Source organism: Musca vetustissima, unplaced genomic scaffold (genome assembly GCF_032173495.1).
Source record: "Musca vetustissima isolate MV318-11 ecotype Yass unplaced genomic scaffold, APGP_CSIRO_Mvet_v1 utg5528, whole genome shotgun sequence".
Classification (NCBI taxonomy): domain Eukaryota; kingdom Metazoa; phylum Arthropoda; class Insecta; order Diptera; family Muscidae; genus Musca; species Musca vetustissima.
In genome coordinates, this window is record NW_026888134.1 from 28,391 (window position 1) to 42,884 (window position 14,494).

A 14,494-nucleotide genomic window follows, 5' to 3' on the forward strand; every position below is an offset into this window, starting at 1 on the left:
TTCAGATTTAGATATAGCTCTTATATATAGTTTCATCCGATTTAAGGTAAATGTTGTACCAGAGTCCCTATATGTCTTTCGATTTGCACGAAATTTGGCACAAAGTACTAAATTAAGCCTAGAATGATGTGTGCCATGTTTCATGAAAATCGGTTCAGATTTAGATATAGCTCCCATATATATTTTCGTCTGATGTAAGGTAAATGGTGTACAAAAGTCCCTATATATCTTTCGATTTGCACGAAATTTTGCATAGCGTACTGAATTAAGTCTAGAATGATGTGTGCTAAGTTTGGGGAAAATCGGTTCAGATTCAGAATTCGGTGTAGCTCCCATATATACCTTCCTTCGATTTTATGTAAATGGTACAGTAATGTCCCTATATATACTTCGATTTGCATGAAATTTGGCAAAGCGTACTGAATTGAGTCTAGAATCTGTGTGTGATACGTTTCGGGAAAATCGATTCAGATTTAGATTGAGACTTGAATGTAGTCGGGAATTTTTTTAAAGAATATTTTTTCAAGCCTCCAACAAGCAAGGAGTACTCTGGGAAAAATATTTTTTTTTAAATTCCCTATATAGGCCTACCAAAAATATACCCCGCCTAATATTAATATTACCCCGTCCATGTTTTCCATTGAACCCCTTATTTATGTAAGGTTGAATTGTATTTCCTTCTGAATATTAAATTTAAATTGTCATCGTGTCAATTGTTAACGATGTCATATTTTCCACAATAGGCTAAATTTTATCTGTCATTGGTCTTCTTTGCAGGACAAAAAAATATGGTGGCGCATATGTGTCGCTGAAGCCAAGTGGAACACAAAAATGTTCGCTTTTTTATTTCTTTATTCAAGTCAATGTTTTTTGTCTCCAATGAGTGTGTGTGTCTGCCTGCGTATGTTCGACGAAGTTTTTTTTATATACATATATGTTCGGTTTCAGGACTCAATGGCAATGACGATAAAATTTAATTACTTTTTCATTGCCTTGGATGTTGTTTTGGGAGTTGGGTAGGTTGGCGGGACGCCTACCGGGAAGTCAGTCTCCCCCACAAAGGACTTGGCAAAAAACACACAAAACTTACAACACAACAACCGGCGTCGACGATGACATCCAGGACAATGACAATTTGTGATTTTTATGAATATATCAGGAGAAAATACAAAAAAACAGGACCACACATCCAGCAGCCTGGCTACGCATATAACAAATAATGGTTCGGTCAGACCAAGGGAATCACAAACAAAATTCACCAAAAAATACTTGGTAAAATTTCAGTCATATTTTCGGTGAGGAGGGTGGGAAATATTTGTTCAAATGTCACAGTGACAATGTGTGTGTTTATGTGTGCATGTGTTTGTGTTCGACAATAGTTCAGTGTAAAGTTTTTGCAAACAACAACAGAAGTTGTAAGCACATGTGTCTTGTTTTAAGAGATATCAGACAGTGGGAGATTACATGTGTATGTATGTGTGTGTATGTGTGTGTATGTGTATGTTTGGGAGATGTGTTATCAAGACACAGTAGTTTGGGTGGGCCAAAGAAAATGTTTTTAAAGACGTGGATTTCTTAAATAATATATCCACGCCTATGCAGGCCTGTAAAAATTCTTCTTTTGAAAAATCCACGCCTATGCAGGCCTGGAAAAATTCTTCTTTAATAAATGCAGTCCTGGAAAAATTCTTCTTTAATAAATCCACGCCTTGTCAGGCCTGGAAAAATTCTTCTTTAATAAATCCACGCCTTGTCAGGCCTGGAAAAATTCTTCTTTAATAAATCCACGCCTTGTCAGGCCTGGAAAAATTCTTCTTTAATAAATCCACGCCTTGTCAGGCCTGGAAAAATTCTTCTTTAATAAATCCACGCCTTGTCAGGCCTGGAAAAATTCTTCTTTAATAAATCCACGCCTTGTCAGGCCTGGAAAAATTCTTCTTTAATAAATCCACGCCTTGTCAGGCCTGGAAAAATTCTTCTTTAATAAATCCACGCCTTGTCAGGCCTGGAAAAATTCTTCTTTAATAAATCCACGCCTTGTCAGGCCTGGAAAAATTCTTCTTTAATAAATCCACGCCTTGTCAGGCCTGGAAAAAATCTTCTTTAATAAATCCACGCCTATGCAGGCCTGGAAAAATTCTTCTTTAATAAATCCACGCCTTGTCAGGCCTGGAAAAATTCTTCTTTAATACATCCACTGTTCATCCTGAATGATGCTCCTGATGATTGTATGATTGAAATTCGTTTAAATTTGCATATTTTTTGCTGTTGCCCAACACACACGAAGTGATGTTGTTGATAATGATGCCACTATTGGTATTGGTGAGTGTCTATCTGTGTATGGGTGTGTGTGAGTATTACTGACTTCAAGAGAAACATTCAACACTTCTTTTGTTAACGATGAATGAATGACTGACTGGGCGGACTGTCTGACTGATGGTCGTTCGTGGGTTGGCTGTTATGACGACTCACTGACTGACTGTTTGTTTGTTGCCTGTGAATGATATGATGTGTGTTGGTTGCACCTTCACACATTACGACAGGAAAGCGGTAAGTGGACAAAACACATGACACATAGGCAGACAGACAGACAAACATTCTGTCAGTCATAACCAGCCATAATGGAATTGTAATGATACTCTCGTTTGTTCGTTTCCATACGAAGAAGAACACTGAAGGATTTTCACAAAAAAAAAAAAAAAAAATCCGTGTTCTCAGTTTGGTTTGGCAACACCGAACATGTGTGACATTGTGATAGGTTGTGGCGATGGTGTTGGTAAAACGATATATGAATAGATGAATGGTTGGCTGAATGACTGCCGGGATGGATGGATGGCGAGATGAATGGTTGAATGTTTGCCGCTGCCATCACCACCATCTCCGCCGCCACCGCTGATGATGATGATAATTTCCCTATGATGATCTCGTTGTCAGCCACTATACACAGTTGGTGATGACACAGAGTGACAGACAACAAAATGTTGTTGTTGTTTTTCTTCTCATATGTGTGTGTGTGTGTTGTCCGTCTGTCAGGCCATTCATACACCATCGAAATATTTGTAAATCTGTTGTTGATATGAATATGCCATGCCTCGCTCGCTTCTGTTGTTGAGTAGAGCTTTTGTTGTCTGTTCGCATTGAAATATCCCCGTGCTTACATACATATTTACATATGTATGTATGTGCGGACACGCACATATATGTAGTTCTGCTATAAAAACTACTACAATAACCGTAGAGAAAAACAAAATTGACAATTTTTTTATTGTCATGTGTTACAATACGATTTAAATATTTTATCAATTATTGGAGGAAATAAAATAAAAAACAACATCTTCAATGACATTAAAAGGATTCCGTGTCAAAGGACCTTTGCAATACGCACACTTTAATATTAAGGATATTAAATTTTAAATAAGAAATAAAAAATGAGAGGCGTGGATTTATTAAAGAAGAATTTTTCCAGGCCCGCATAGACGTGGATTTATTCAAGAATCATTTTTCCAAGACTGCATAGGCGTGGATTTTTCAAAAGAAAAATTTTTCCAGGCCTGCCTAAGCGTGGATTTATTAAAGAATAATTTTTCCAGGCCTGCATAGGCGTGGATTTATTAAAGAAGAATTTTCCAGGCCTGCATAGGCGTGGATTTATTAAGGAAGAATTTTTCCAGGCCCGCATAGGCGTGGATTTATTAAAGAAGCATTTTTCCAGGCCTGCATAGGCGTGGATTTATTAAAGAAGCATTTTTCCAGGCCTGCATAGGCGTGGATTTATTAAAGAAGAATTTTTCCAGGCCTGCATAGGCGTGGATTTATTAAAGAAGAATTTTTTCCGGGCCTGCATAGGCGTGGATTTATTATAGAAGAATTTTTCCAGGCCTGACAAGGCGTGGATTTATTATAGAAGAATTTTTTCAGGCCTGACAAGGCGTGGATTTATTATAGAAGAATTTTTCCAGGCCTGACAAGGCGTGGATTTATTATAGAAGAATTTTTCCAGGCCTGACAAGGCGTGGATTTATTAAAGAAGATTTTTTCCAGGCCTGCATAGGCGTGGATTTATTTAAGAATCATTTCTCCAGGTCTGCATATTCGTGGATTTATTTAAGAATCATTTCTCCAGGTCTGCATATTCGTGGATTTATTTAAGAATCATTTCTCCAGGTCTGCATATTCGTGGATTTATTTAAGAATCATTTCTCCAGGTCTGCATATTCGTGGATTTATTTAAGAATCATTTCTCCAGGTCTGCATATTCGTGGATTTATTTAAGAATCATTTCTCCAGGTCTGCATATTCGTGGATTTATTTAAGAATCATTTCTCCAGGTCTGCATATTCGTGGATTTATTTAAGAATCATTTCTCCAGGTCTGCATATTCGTGGATTTATTTAAGAATCGTTTTTCTAGGAGTTTCTATAGGAAATCTTCAATTCAGCCTAGCTTCAATTCAGCCAGGCCTGCATAGGCGTGGATTTATTAAAGAAGAATTTTTCCAGGCCTGCATAGGCGTGGATTTATTAAAGAAGAATTTTTCCAGGCCTGCATAGGCGTGGATTTATTAAAGAAGAATTTTTCCAGGCCTGCATAGGCGTGGATTTATTAAAGAAGAATTTTCAAGGGCCTGCATAGGCGTGGATTTATTAAAGAAGAATTTTTCCAGGCCTGCATAGGCGTGGATTTATTAAAGAAGAATTTTTCCAGGCCTGCATAGGCGTGGATTTATTAAAGAAGAATTTTTCCAGACCTGACAAGGCGTGGATTTATTAAAGATGAATTTTTCCAGGCCTGACAAGGCGTGGATTTATTAAAGAAGAATTTTTCCAGACCTGACAAGGCGTGGATTTATTATAGAAGAATTCTTCCAGGCCTGCATAGGCGTGGATTTATTAAAGAAGAATTTTTCCAGACCTGACAAGGCGTGGATTTATTATAGAAGAATTTTTCCAGGCCTGACAACGCGTGGATTTATTATAGAAGAATTTTTCCGGGCCTGCATAGGCGCGGATTTATTAAAGAATATTTTTCAAGGGCCAACTGAGGCGTGGATTTATTATAGAATATTTTTCAAGGGCCAACTGAGGCGTGGATTTATTATAGAATATTTTTCAAGGGCCAACTGAGGCGCGGATTTATTAAAGAAGATTTTTTCCAGACCTGACAAGGCGTGGATTTATTATAGAAGAATTTTTCGGGGCCTGCATAGGCGTGGATTTATTAACGAAGAATTTTTCCAACTGAGGAGTGGATTTATTAAAGAATATTTTTCAAGGGCCAACTGAGGCGTGGATTTATTATAGAATATTTTTCAAGGGCCAACTGAGGCGTGGATTTATTATAGAATATTTTTCAAGGGCTGACAAGGCGTGGATTTATTATAGAAGAATTTTTCCAGGCCTGACAAGGCGTGGATTTATTATAGAAGAATTTTTCCAGGCCTGACAAGGCGTGGATTTATTATAGAAGAATTTTTCCAGGCCTGACAAGGCGTGGATTTATTAAAGAAGATTTTGAATCATTTCTCCAGGTCTGCATATTCGTGGATTTATTTAAGAATCATTTCTCCAGGTCTGCATATTCGTGGATTTATTTAAGAATCATTTCTCCAGGTCTGCATATTCGTGGATTTATTTAAGAATCATTTCTCCAGGTCTGCATATTCGTGGATTTATTTAAGAATCATTTCTCCAGGTCTGCATATTCGTGGATTTATTTAAGAATCATTTCTCCAGGTCTGCATATTCGTGGATTTATTTAAGAATCGTTTTTCTAGGAGTTTCTATAGAAAATCTTCAATTCAGCCTAGCTGAATAAGGTTTTCTATAGAAAATCTTCAATTCAGCCTAGCTGAATAAGGTTTTCTATAGAAAATCTTCAATTCAGACTAGCTGAATAAGGTTTTCTATAGAAAATCTTCAATTCAGCCTAGCTGAATAAGGTTTTCTATAGAAAATCTTCAATTCAGCCTAGCTGAATAAGGTTTTCTATAGAAAATCTTCAATTCAGCCTAGCTGAATAAGGTTTTCTATAGAAAATCTTCAATTCAGCCTAGCTGAATAAGGTTTTCTATAGAAAATCTTCAATTCAGCCTAGCTGAATAAGGTTTTCTATAGAAAATCTTCAATTCAGCCTAGCTGAATAAGGTTTTCTATAGAAAATCTTCAATTCAGCCTAGCTGAATAAGGTTTTCTATAGGATATCTTCAATTCAGCCTAGCTGAATAAGGTTTTCTATAGGAAATCTTCAATTCAGCCTAGCTGAATAAGGTTTTCTATAGAAAATCTTCAATTCAGCCTAGCTGAATAAGGTTTTCTATAGGAAATCTTCAATTCAGCCTAGCTGAATAAGGTTTTCTATAGGAAATCTTCAATTCAGCCTAGCTGAATAAGGTTTTCTATAGGAAATCTTCAATTCAGCCTAGCTGAATAAGGTTTTCTATAGGAAATCTTCAATTCAGCCTAGCTGAATAAGGTTTTCTATAGGAAATCTTCAATTCAGCCTAGCTGAATAAAGTTTTCTATAGGAAATCTTCAATTCAGCCTAGCTGAATAAGGTTTTCTATAGAAAATCTTCAATTCAGCATAGCTGAATAAGGTTTTCTATAGAGAATCTTCAATTCAGCCTTGCTGAATAAGGTTTTCTATAGAAAATCTTCAATTCAGCCTAGCTGAATAAGAGTTTCTATAGAAAATCTTCAATTCAGCCTAGCTGAATAAGAGTTTCTATAGAAAATCTTCAATTCAGCCTAGCTGAATAAGAGTTTCTATAGAAAATCTTCAATTCAGCCTAGCTGAATAAGAGTTTCTATAGAAAATCTTCAATTCAGCTTGTCTGAATAAGAGTTTCTATACAAAATCTGCAATTCAGCCTGGCTGAATATGGTTTTCTATAGAAAATCTTTAATTCTGCCTGGCTGAATAAGAGTTCCGATAGAAAATCTTCAATTCAGCCTAGCTGAATAAGGTTTTCTATAGAAATTCTTCAATTCAGACTTTGCTGAATTAGGTTTTTGCTGCAAAATCTCTAATTCGGCAAAGCTAAATTAGGGTTTTTGTACAAAATTTTCCGTTTGTCCCAACTGAATTAGTTTTTTAATGACGAATCTTGAATTTAGCTTAGCTGAATTAGGTTTTTATTGGGACATCTTCAATTCTGGTTAGCTGAATGAGGTTTTTATCCGAAAGTTTTTAGCTGAATATGCAACATGTGCATATTCAGCTTAGCTGAATTGATTTTCTAATGAAAATTTTTTAATTCAGCTTTGCTGAACTGGGGTTTTTAAATGATTTTTACATCTCCTTTTGATGAATTTTGTGTTTTAACACTTTCATCCCCATCTTAAGTCATTAATAATTTGTCACAATTGTTTTTAATTTAATTTCTAATTAAAAAACTGTCATTCTTGGTAACATGTTGCAACTGCTTGTTGTGTGTATATGTGTGCCCGTGTGTGAGTTTAAAAATTATGGCTATGAAAATGTCATTAAATAAATCATATTTCCTTTTTGCAGATCCGCCTGGCTTTGAACCACAACAGACTGACTTGTCATATGTGTCATTATATTGTATTTAAATCTTTTTACAGAAAATGTCACAGACATACACGACAACACTCACACATGTATACATGTATGTGTGTCTGTGTGCATACATCCGGATGTATACAATTACAAAAGGCAGAAATGTAAATTATCCCACATTAAGTGCAATATTTAACACATCAATATTGAATGAGCGCAAAGAGGCGACCAACCGGCTATGATTTATCCCTTAGTCCTTAGAGAGAGAGTCGGAGCATTCAGATTTTGTATACATCCTGCAACAAATGTTGTGTGCATTTCTTTTGTTGTATGTGATATCATCGCCATCATCATCAGCAGCAGCATTATCCCCATCATCAGTGTCATCATCTTCATCATCAACATGTGTCAGCTTGCCAATGATTCTGATGCTGCCTGCTACTGCTGCCTCTGACAGTAGTAAAGTGAAAAAATTGGTTAATTAAAATCTCTCGATATTATTATTAAAAAACGATTGACGAACCAGACAGGACGACAATACAATAGAGTCCTGTGTTATGACGGCATATCATCGGCAAATGGCACCCAGCCTAGCCTCGGCTGACATATGGATATGTGGTTAATATTCAAAAATATAAATCATTAATGATGACAAGAAGGACTGGTGGTTCGGAATCTTTCAAGCGGACTTCAATGGCGAATAGTCCTGGCAAAGGACATTACCAGGTACGTGATGGAAGTGGGAGTAATAAAAATTTATCGGGCGCAAAAATCAATCAGAAATAGTTTCAAAATATTCCCACATAATTTTGTTATGCACCCTGATTTCTTACCTCCCCTCCCCTCTCTTTATCCTTTTCCACAACTACACCCTCACATCATTCGTTTCCCCTAATGAATGGCTATCATTTTTCCATTTTCCTCTTCCCCATTTGACCATTTATTTTTGCTCTCCATAGAGCAGTTTTTTTCTCACTGTTGTTGTTATTGTTTTTTTATCCTGACTGATAGTATCCTTCACGATGAAGTCATTAGGAAAGCATTTGCGCGAAAACATCTGTTGAGTGGGTGTAACCGACCAAAAACCGTTTCTTTAACAATTCCGTCATAGTTTACCTCCCCCTTCCATCTCTGTGATGCATTGTATTCCGCTCGAAAAAATAAAATATTTGCATATTTATTTTCTTCTGCTGAATGTTAAGGACAGCTACTTCATTGACAGGATAATGACGTGGAAGAAACTTTAAAGGAAAGCCAAAAAACAACAACAACAAAGAATCACAAAATTTTCAAGAAGAAAAGCATAATTCATGAGCGTTGACCACAATTCAGCTTAGTTTTTCCAACAAAAACTTAATTCAGCTAAGCTGAATTGAAATTTTTTGCACGAAAAACAATAGAAAAACAATATAGAAAACCTTATTCAGCCAAGCTGAATTGAAGATTTTCTACAGAAAACCTTATTCAGCCAGGCTGAATTGAATATTTTCTACAGAAAACCTCATTCAGCCAGGCTGAATTGAAGATTTCCTATAGAAATTCTTATTCAGCCAGGCTGAATTGAAGATTTCCTATAGAAATTCTTATTCAGCCAGGCTGAATTGAAGATTTCCTACAGAAATTCTTATTCAGCCAGGCTGAATTGAAGATTTCCTACAGAAATCCTAATTCAGCCAGGCTGAATTGAAGATTTCCTACTGAAATCCTAATTCAGCCAGGCTGAATTGAAGATTTCCTACAGAAATTCTTATTCAGCCAGGCTGAATTGAAGATTTCCTATAGAAATTCTTATTCAGCCAGGCTGAATTGAAGATTTCCTATAGAAATTCTTATTCAGCCAGGCTGAATTGAAGATTTCCTATAGAAATTCTTATTCAGCCAGGCTGAATTGAAGATTTCCTATAGAAATTCTTATTCAGCCAGGCTGAATTGAAGATTTCCTATAGAAATTCTTATTCAGCCAGGCTGAATTGAAGATTTCCTATAGAAATTCTTATTCAGCCAGGCTGAATTGAAGATTTCCTATAGAAATTCTTATTCAGCCAGGCTGAATTGAAGATTTCCTATAGAAATTCTTATTCAGCCAGGCGCTGAATTGAAGATTTTCCATAGAAATTCTATAGAAATTCTTATTCAATTGAAGATTTTCTATAGAAACTCTTATTCAGCTAGGCTGCATTGAAGATTTTCTATAGAAACACTTATTCAGCCGGGGACTGAATTGAAGATTTTCTATAAAAACTCTAATTCAGCCGGGGGCTGAATTGAAGATTTTCTATAGAAACTCTTATTCAGCCGGGGGCTGAATTGAAGATTTTCTATAGAAACTCTTATTCAGCCGGGGGCTGAATTGAAGATTTTCTATAGAAACTCTTATTCAGCCGGGGGCTGAATTGAAGATTTTCTATAGAAACTCTTATTCAGCCGGGGGCTGAATTGAAGATTTTCTATAGAAACTCTTATTCAGCCGGGGGCTGAATTGAAGATTTTCTATAGAAACTCTTATTCAGCCGGGGGCTGAATTGAAGATTTTCTATAGAAACTCTTATTCAGCCGGGGGCTGAATTGAAGATTTTCTATAGAAACTCTTATTCAGCCCGGGTTGAATTGAAGATTTTCTATAAAAACTCTTATTCAGCCCGGGCTGAATTGAAGATTTTCAATAGAAATTCTTATTCAGCCCGGGCTGAATTGAAGATTTTCCATAGAAACTCTTATTCAGCCCGGGCTAAATTGAAGATTTTCCATAGAATCTCTTATTCAGCCCGGGCTGAATTGAAGATTTCCTATAGAAACTCTTATTCAGCCAGACTGAATTGAAGATTTCGTATAGAAACTCTTATTCAGCCAGGCTGAATTGAAGATTTCGTATAGAAACTCTTATTCAGCCAGGCTGAATTGAAGATTTCCTATAGAAACTCTTATTCAGCCAGGCTGAATTGAAGATTTCCTATAGAAACTCTTATTCAGCCAGGCTGAATTGAAGATTTCCTATAGAAACTCTTATTCAGCCAGGCTGAATTGAAGATTTCCTATAGAAACTCTTATTCAGCCGGGCTGAATTGAAGATTTTCTATAGAAACTCTTATTCAGCCGGGCTGAATTGAAGATTTTCTAATGAAAACCTTGTTCAGCCACGCTTTTCTGTTGAATATAATCAACGAAGACTTGCTGAATAATATTTTCTATAGAAAATTTTCAATTCAGCTTAGCTGGATGACATTTTTGATAGCTGAATTGCATTTTCAATTGAGAATTTCCAATTCAACTTTGCTGATTTCACATAGAATTATCCTTTTATTAAGTAAAACACTTAATTTTAATGATTGGACGAAAATGTGTGGACCTACATGCCATCATCCTCTAATCTTTGAAATCTGACATGTAATGTCATCTGGCCTAAGGCCATAATTTTCACACTACCTCTTGATGACTTTTATTATTATTTTCTCGGGATTTTATTCTTGACAGACTTTGATGCAGGATATGGGTTTACTTTCTCCCCCAAGAAAAAATATTAGTTCTGGAAATTGAGACCAAATATTTACTTAAGCTTCCGAATAGCCACTGATGCTTCTTTTCTCCCGAAAAATAATATTTGTCATTATTTTGAAATATTTCATCATTTCGTAGACCAAATATTTTTGCGGTCCTGCCGACACAAATTGAGCGGAAATGTAAAAATATTATCTTTAAAGGACCTGCTTAAGGCGATTTTTTATGGTTAGAGGCGGTGGGGCTTCGGAATACAATCTGTTGTTTTGTGGTTTTTGGGCGTAAGACAGTGGAAAATGCCAAAGAGGATGGTTAATGAAACGTTACTGATGAGCATGCAAAAATCATTATCGCCATCAGCACCCACCCATCCACCATCACCACAATGTCCACGAGCCACCCACCCAAACCTCCATCACTTTGAACGCCATCATCACCGGTGTCGTCGTCATTGTAGATTGCTTTCAGTGTGATATGTCAAAAGAATTTGACACGATGATGGATGGAGTGTGAATGTACGACAGGAAATGAGGAAAAAGGACTAGACTTAGTAAAACAAACACCGGGACAAACACGCACACATACACACGGACAGAAGCTTTACACAAATTTTGTTAAAGTGTGCAACAACGCACTAATCAAATAAACGTTTTTTTGGGGGAAGATTTTGGGATGCACTGCAAGAAATTTTAGGCAACAGAATAGAAAATCTAATTCAGCTGGGCTGAATTGAAAATGTAATTCAGCTGAACTGAATTGAAAATTTTCAATAGAAAATGTAATTCAGCTGGGCTGAATTGAAAATTTTCTATAGAAAATGTCATTCAGCTTAGCGGAATTGAAAATTTTCAATAGAAAATGTCATTCAGCTTAGCCGAATTGAAAATTTTCTATAGAAAATGTCATTCAGCTATGTTGAATTGAAAATTTTCTATAGAAAATGTAATTCAGCTAGGCTGAATTGAAAATTTTCTATAGAAAGCTGAGCTGAATTGAAAATTTTCTATAGAAAATGTCATTCAGCTAAGCTGAATTGAAAATTTTCTATAGAAAATGTCATTCAGCTAAGCTGAATTGAAAATTTTCTATAGAAAATGTAATTCAGCTGGGCTAAATTGAAAATTTTCTATAGAAAATATAATTTAGCTGGGCTGAATTGAAAATTTTCTATAGGAAATGTAATTCAGCTGGGCTGGATTGAAAATTTTCTATAGAAAATGTAATTCAGCTGGGCTGAATTGAAAATTTTCTATAGAAAATGTAATTCAGCTGAGCTGAATTGAAATTTTTCTATAGAAAATGTCATTCAGCTAAGCTGAATTGAAAATTTTCTATAGAAAATGTAATTCAGCTGAGCTGAATTGAAATTTTTCTATAGAAAATGTCAATTTTCAATTCCGCTAAGCTGAATTTTCTATAGAAAATGTAATTCAGCTAAGCTGAATTGAAAATTTTCTATAGAAAATGTCATTCAGCTAAGCTGAATTGAAAATTTTCAATAGAAAATGTAATTCAGCTGGGCTGAATTGAAAATTTTCTATAGGTAATGTAATTCAGCTGGGCTGAATTGAAAATTTTCTATAGAAAATGTAATTCAGCTGGGCTGAATTGAAAATTTTCTATAGAAAATGTAATTCAGCTGGGCTGAATTGAAAATTTTCTATAGAAAATGTAATTCAGCTGGGCTGAATTGAAAATTTTCTATAGAAAATGTAATTCAGCTGGGCGGAATTGAAAATTTTCTATAGAAAATGTAATTCAGCTGGGCTGAATAGAAAATTTTCTATAGAAAATGTAATTCAGCTGGGCTGAATTGAAAATTTTCTATAGAAAATGTAATTCAGCTGGGCTGAATTGAAAATTTTCTATAGAAAATGTAATTCAGCTGGGCTGAATTGAAAATGTTCTATAGAAAATGTAATTCAGCTGGGCTGAATTAAAAATTTTCAATAGTTTTTCAGTACTGTTTCTTTCAGTGCCTCCTAATGCCCATAATATGTCATGTGTTGTTGTTACACGCACATATTTACTCTTGAATGTCCTGAAACTTAACCCTTGGCCATAAATCATCCCTTATGCCAACCATCCATCTATCCATCCCGCAAAAAAAAAACTAATTTGAGAAATTCAACTTCATGTTTGACATCGTCACATATACGAAGTTACGCATAAATTTCCATTACGTTATGGCGTAGTCCAGCCTTATTGCGTTGTTATTATTGTCGATTAAGTGAAACGGATTTAACCCCAAAAAAAAAGTGAGACACCCACAAACCTTTTTTAAAACCTCACACCTCATTCACACACTCTCCTCAATCGAAACGGTTGTATGGCCTGCCTGGTGTCCAGACAGCCAGCCAAGAACAACAGCCCGACACTATCTCAGAAACTCACACACACATACACCCTCACACGCACACTGTTGCACCGGGCATCAACCAATGTCAATTTCCGGCTGTCATTTTGACAACTGTCGGCCGCAAAACTAACATCTGATGCAACAATACAAACAAAACAGAAAGGGGTCTGGAGAAGCAGAAGAAGTCCTGGCTGGCTGATGGAGCATGGAGAGGGGGAAAATTGCTGAAGAAAATCCTTAAAGGGGTAGAATTGTCTGCCGTGAAAAATCCGATAGCCGTGAAAATAAACAAAAAAAAAAAATGCAAAAATCGTTTAAATTAAAATCGTAACACGTTCCGTCATGTCGTCTGATTTTTGGTTTGATTTTTCTCTGCCCAGGACCAGGTCGAGCCGTGATATTCGCCGAACGTCGAACGTCAATGTTGCGAGGCGAGATTATAATCACACATCACACGAACGATGTCGTATTGTAATGAGCGAACAAGCAACCCCTTCTGGCTGCATGTACGAGCGTGTAAATATTTGTGAGGGTCAGCTATGGTTCGTCGAGGGGTTGGTGGCAAGTGTTAAGTTTACCCGGCACAAATATTGAGCGGCAAAAATTACAATTGGTAAATTTATGTAAATAAAGAAATAAATTGGAATTCGTATGGCGAAATCCGCAACAACGTTTGCTCAGTTGACTACTAGTTTGGTGGCTTCCGAATGAATTCGGTAATTCGAAGGGGGATTAGCAGAATATTGGAAGGCAAAGGCCTTTAAAAAACTACTTTTCAAGGCAAGGATTTTTGAAATAATTTTTTTAGGGACCTTCAACAAGGCGTGGATTTTTTAATAATATTTTTGGAAGAACCTATACAAGGCCTTGTTAAAACCAGTAAGGAAAGTAGTAAAGTCGGACTGTGCCGACTATATGATACCCTTCACCACTTTGGGTATGTTGTACATATGTATCCTTGATGATTGTACGATTATGGCGTCAGGGCCTAAAATTGATGACATTTGCAAGAGGCTGAACCACTATCTCGTGGATATCGCAGAGCTTTTCCGGTCGAGGAATAAGAAAATATCCGCCACTAAGTCAACGGTCACACTATTTACCACATGGACAGCGGAGA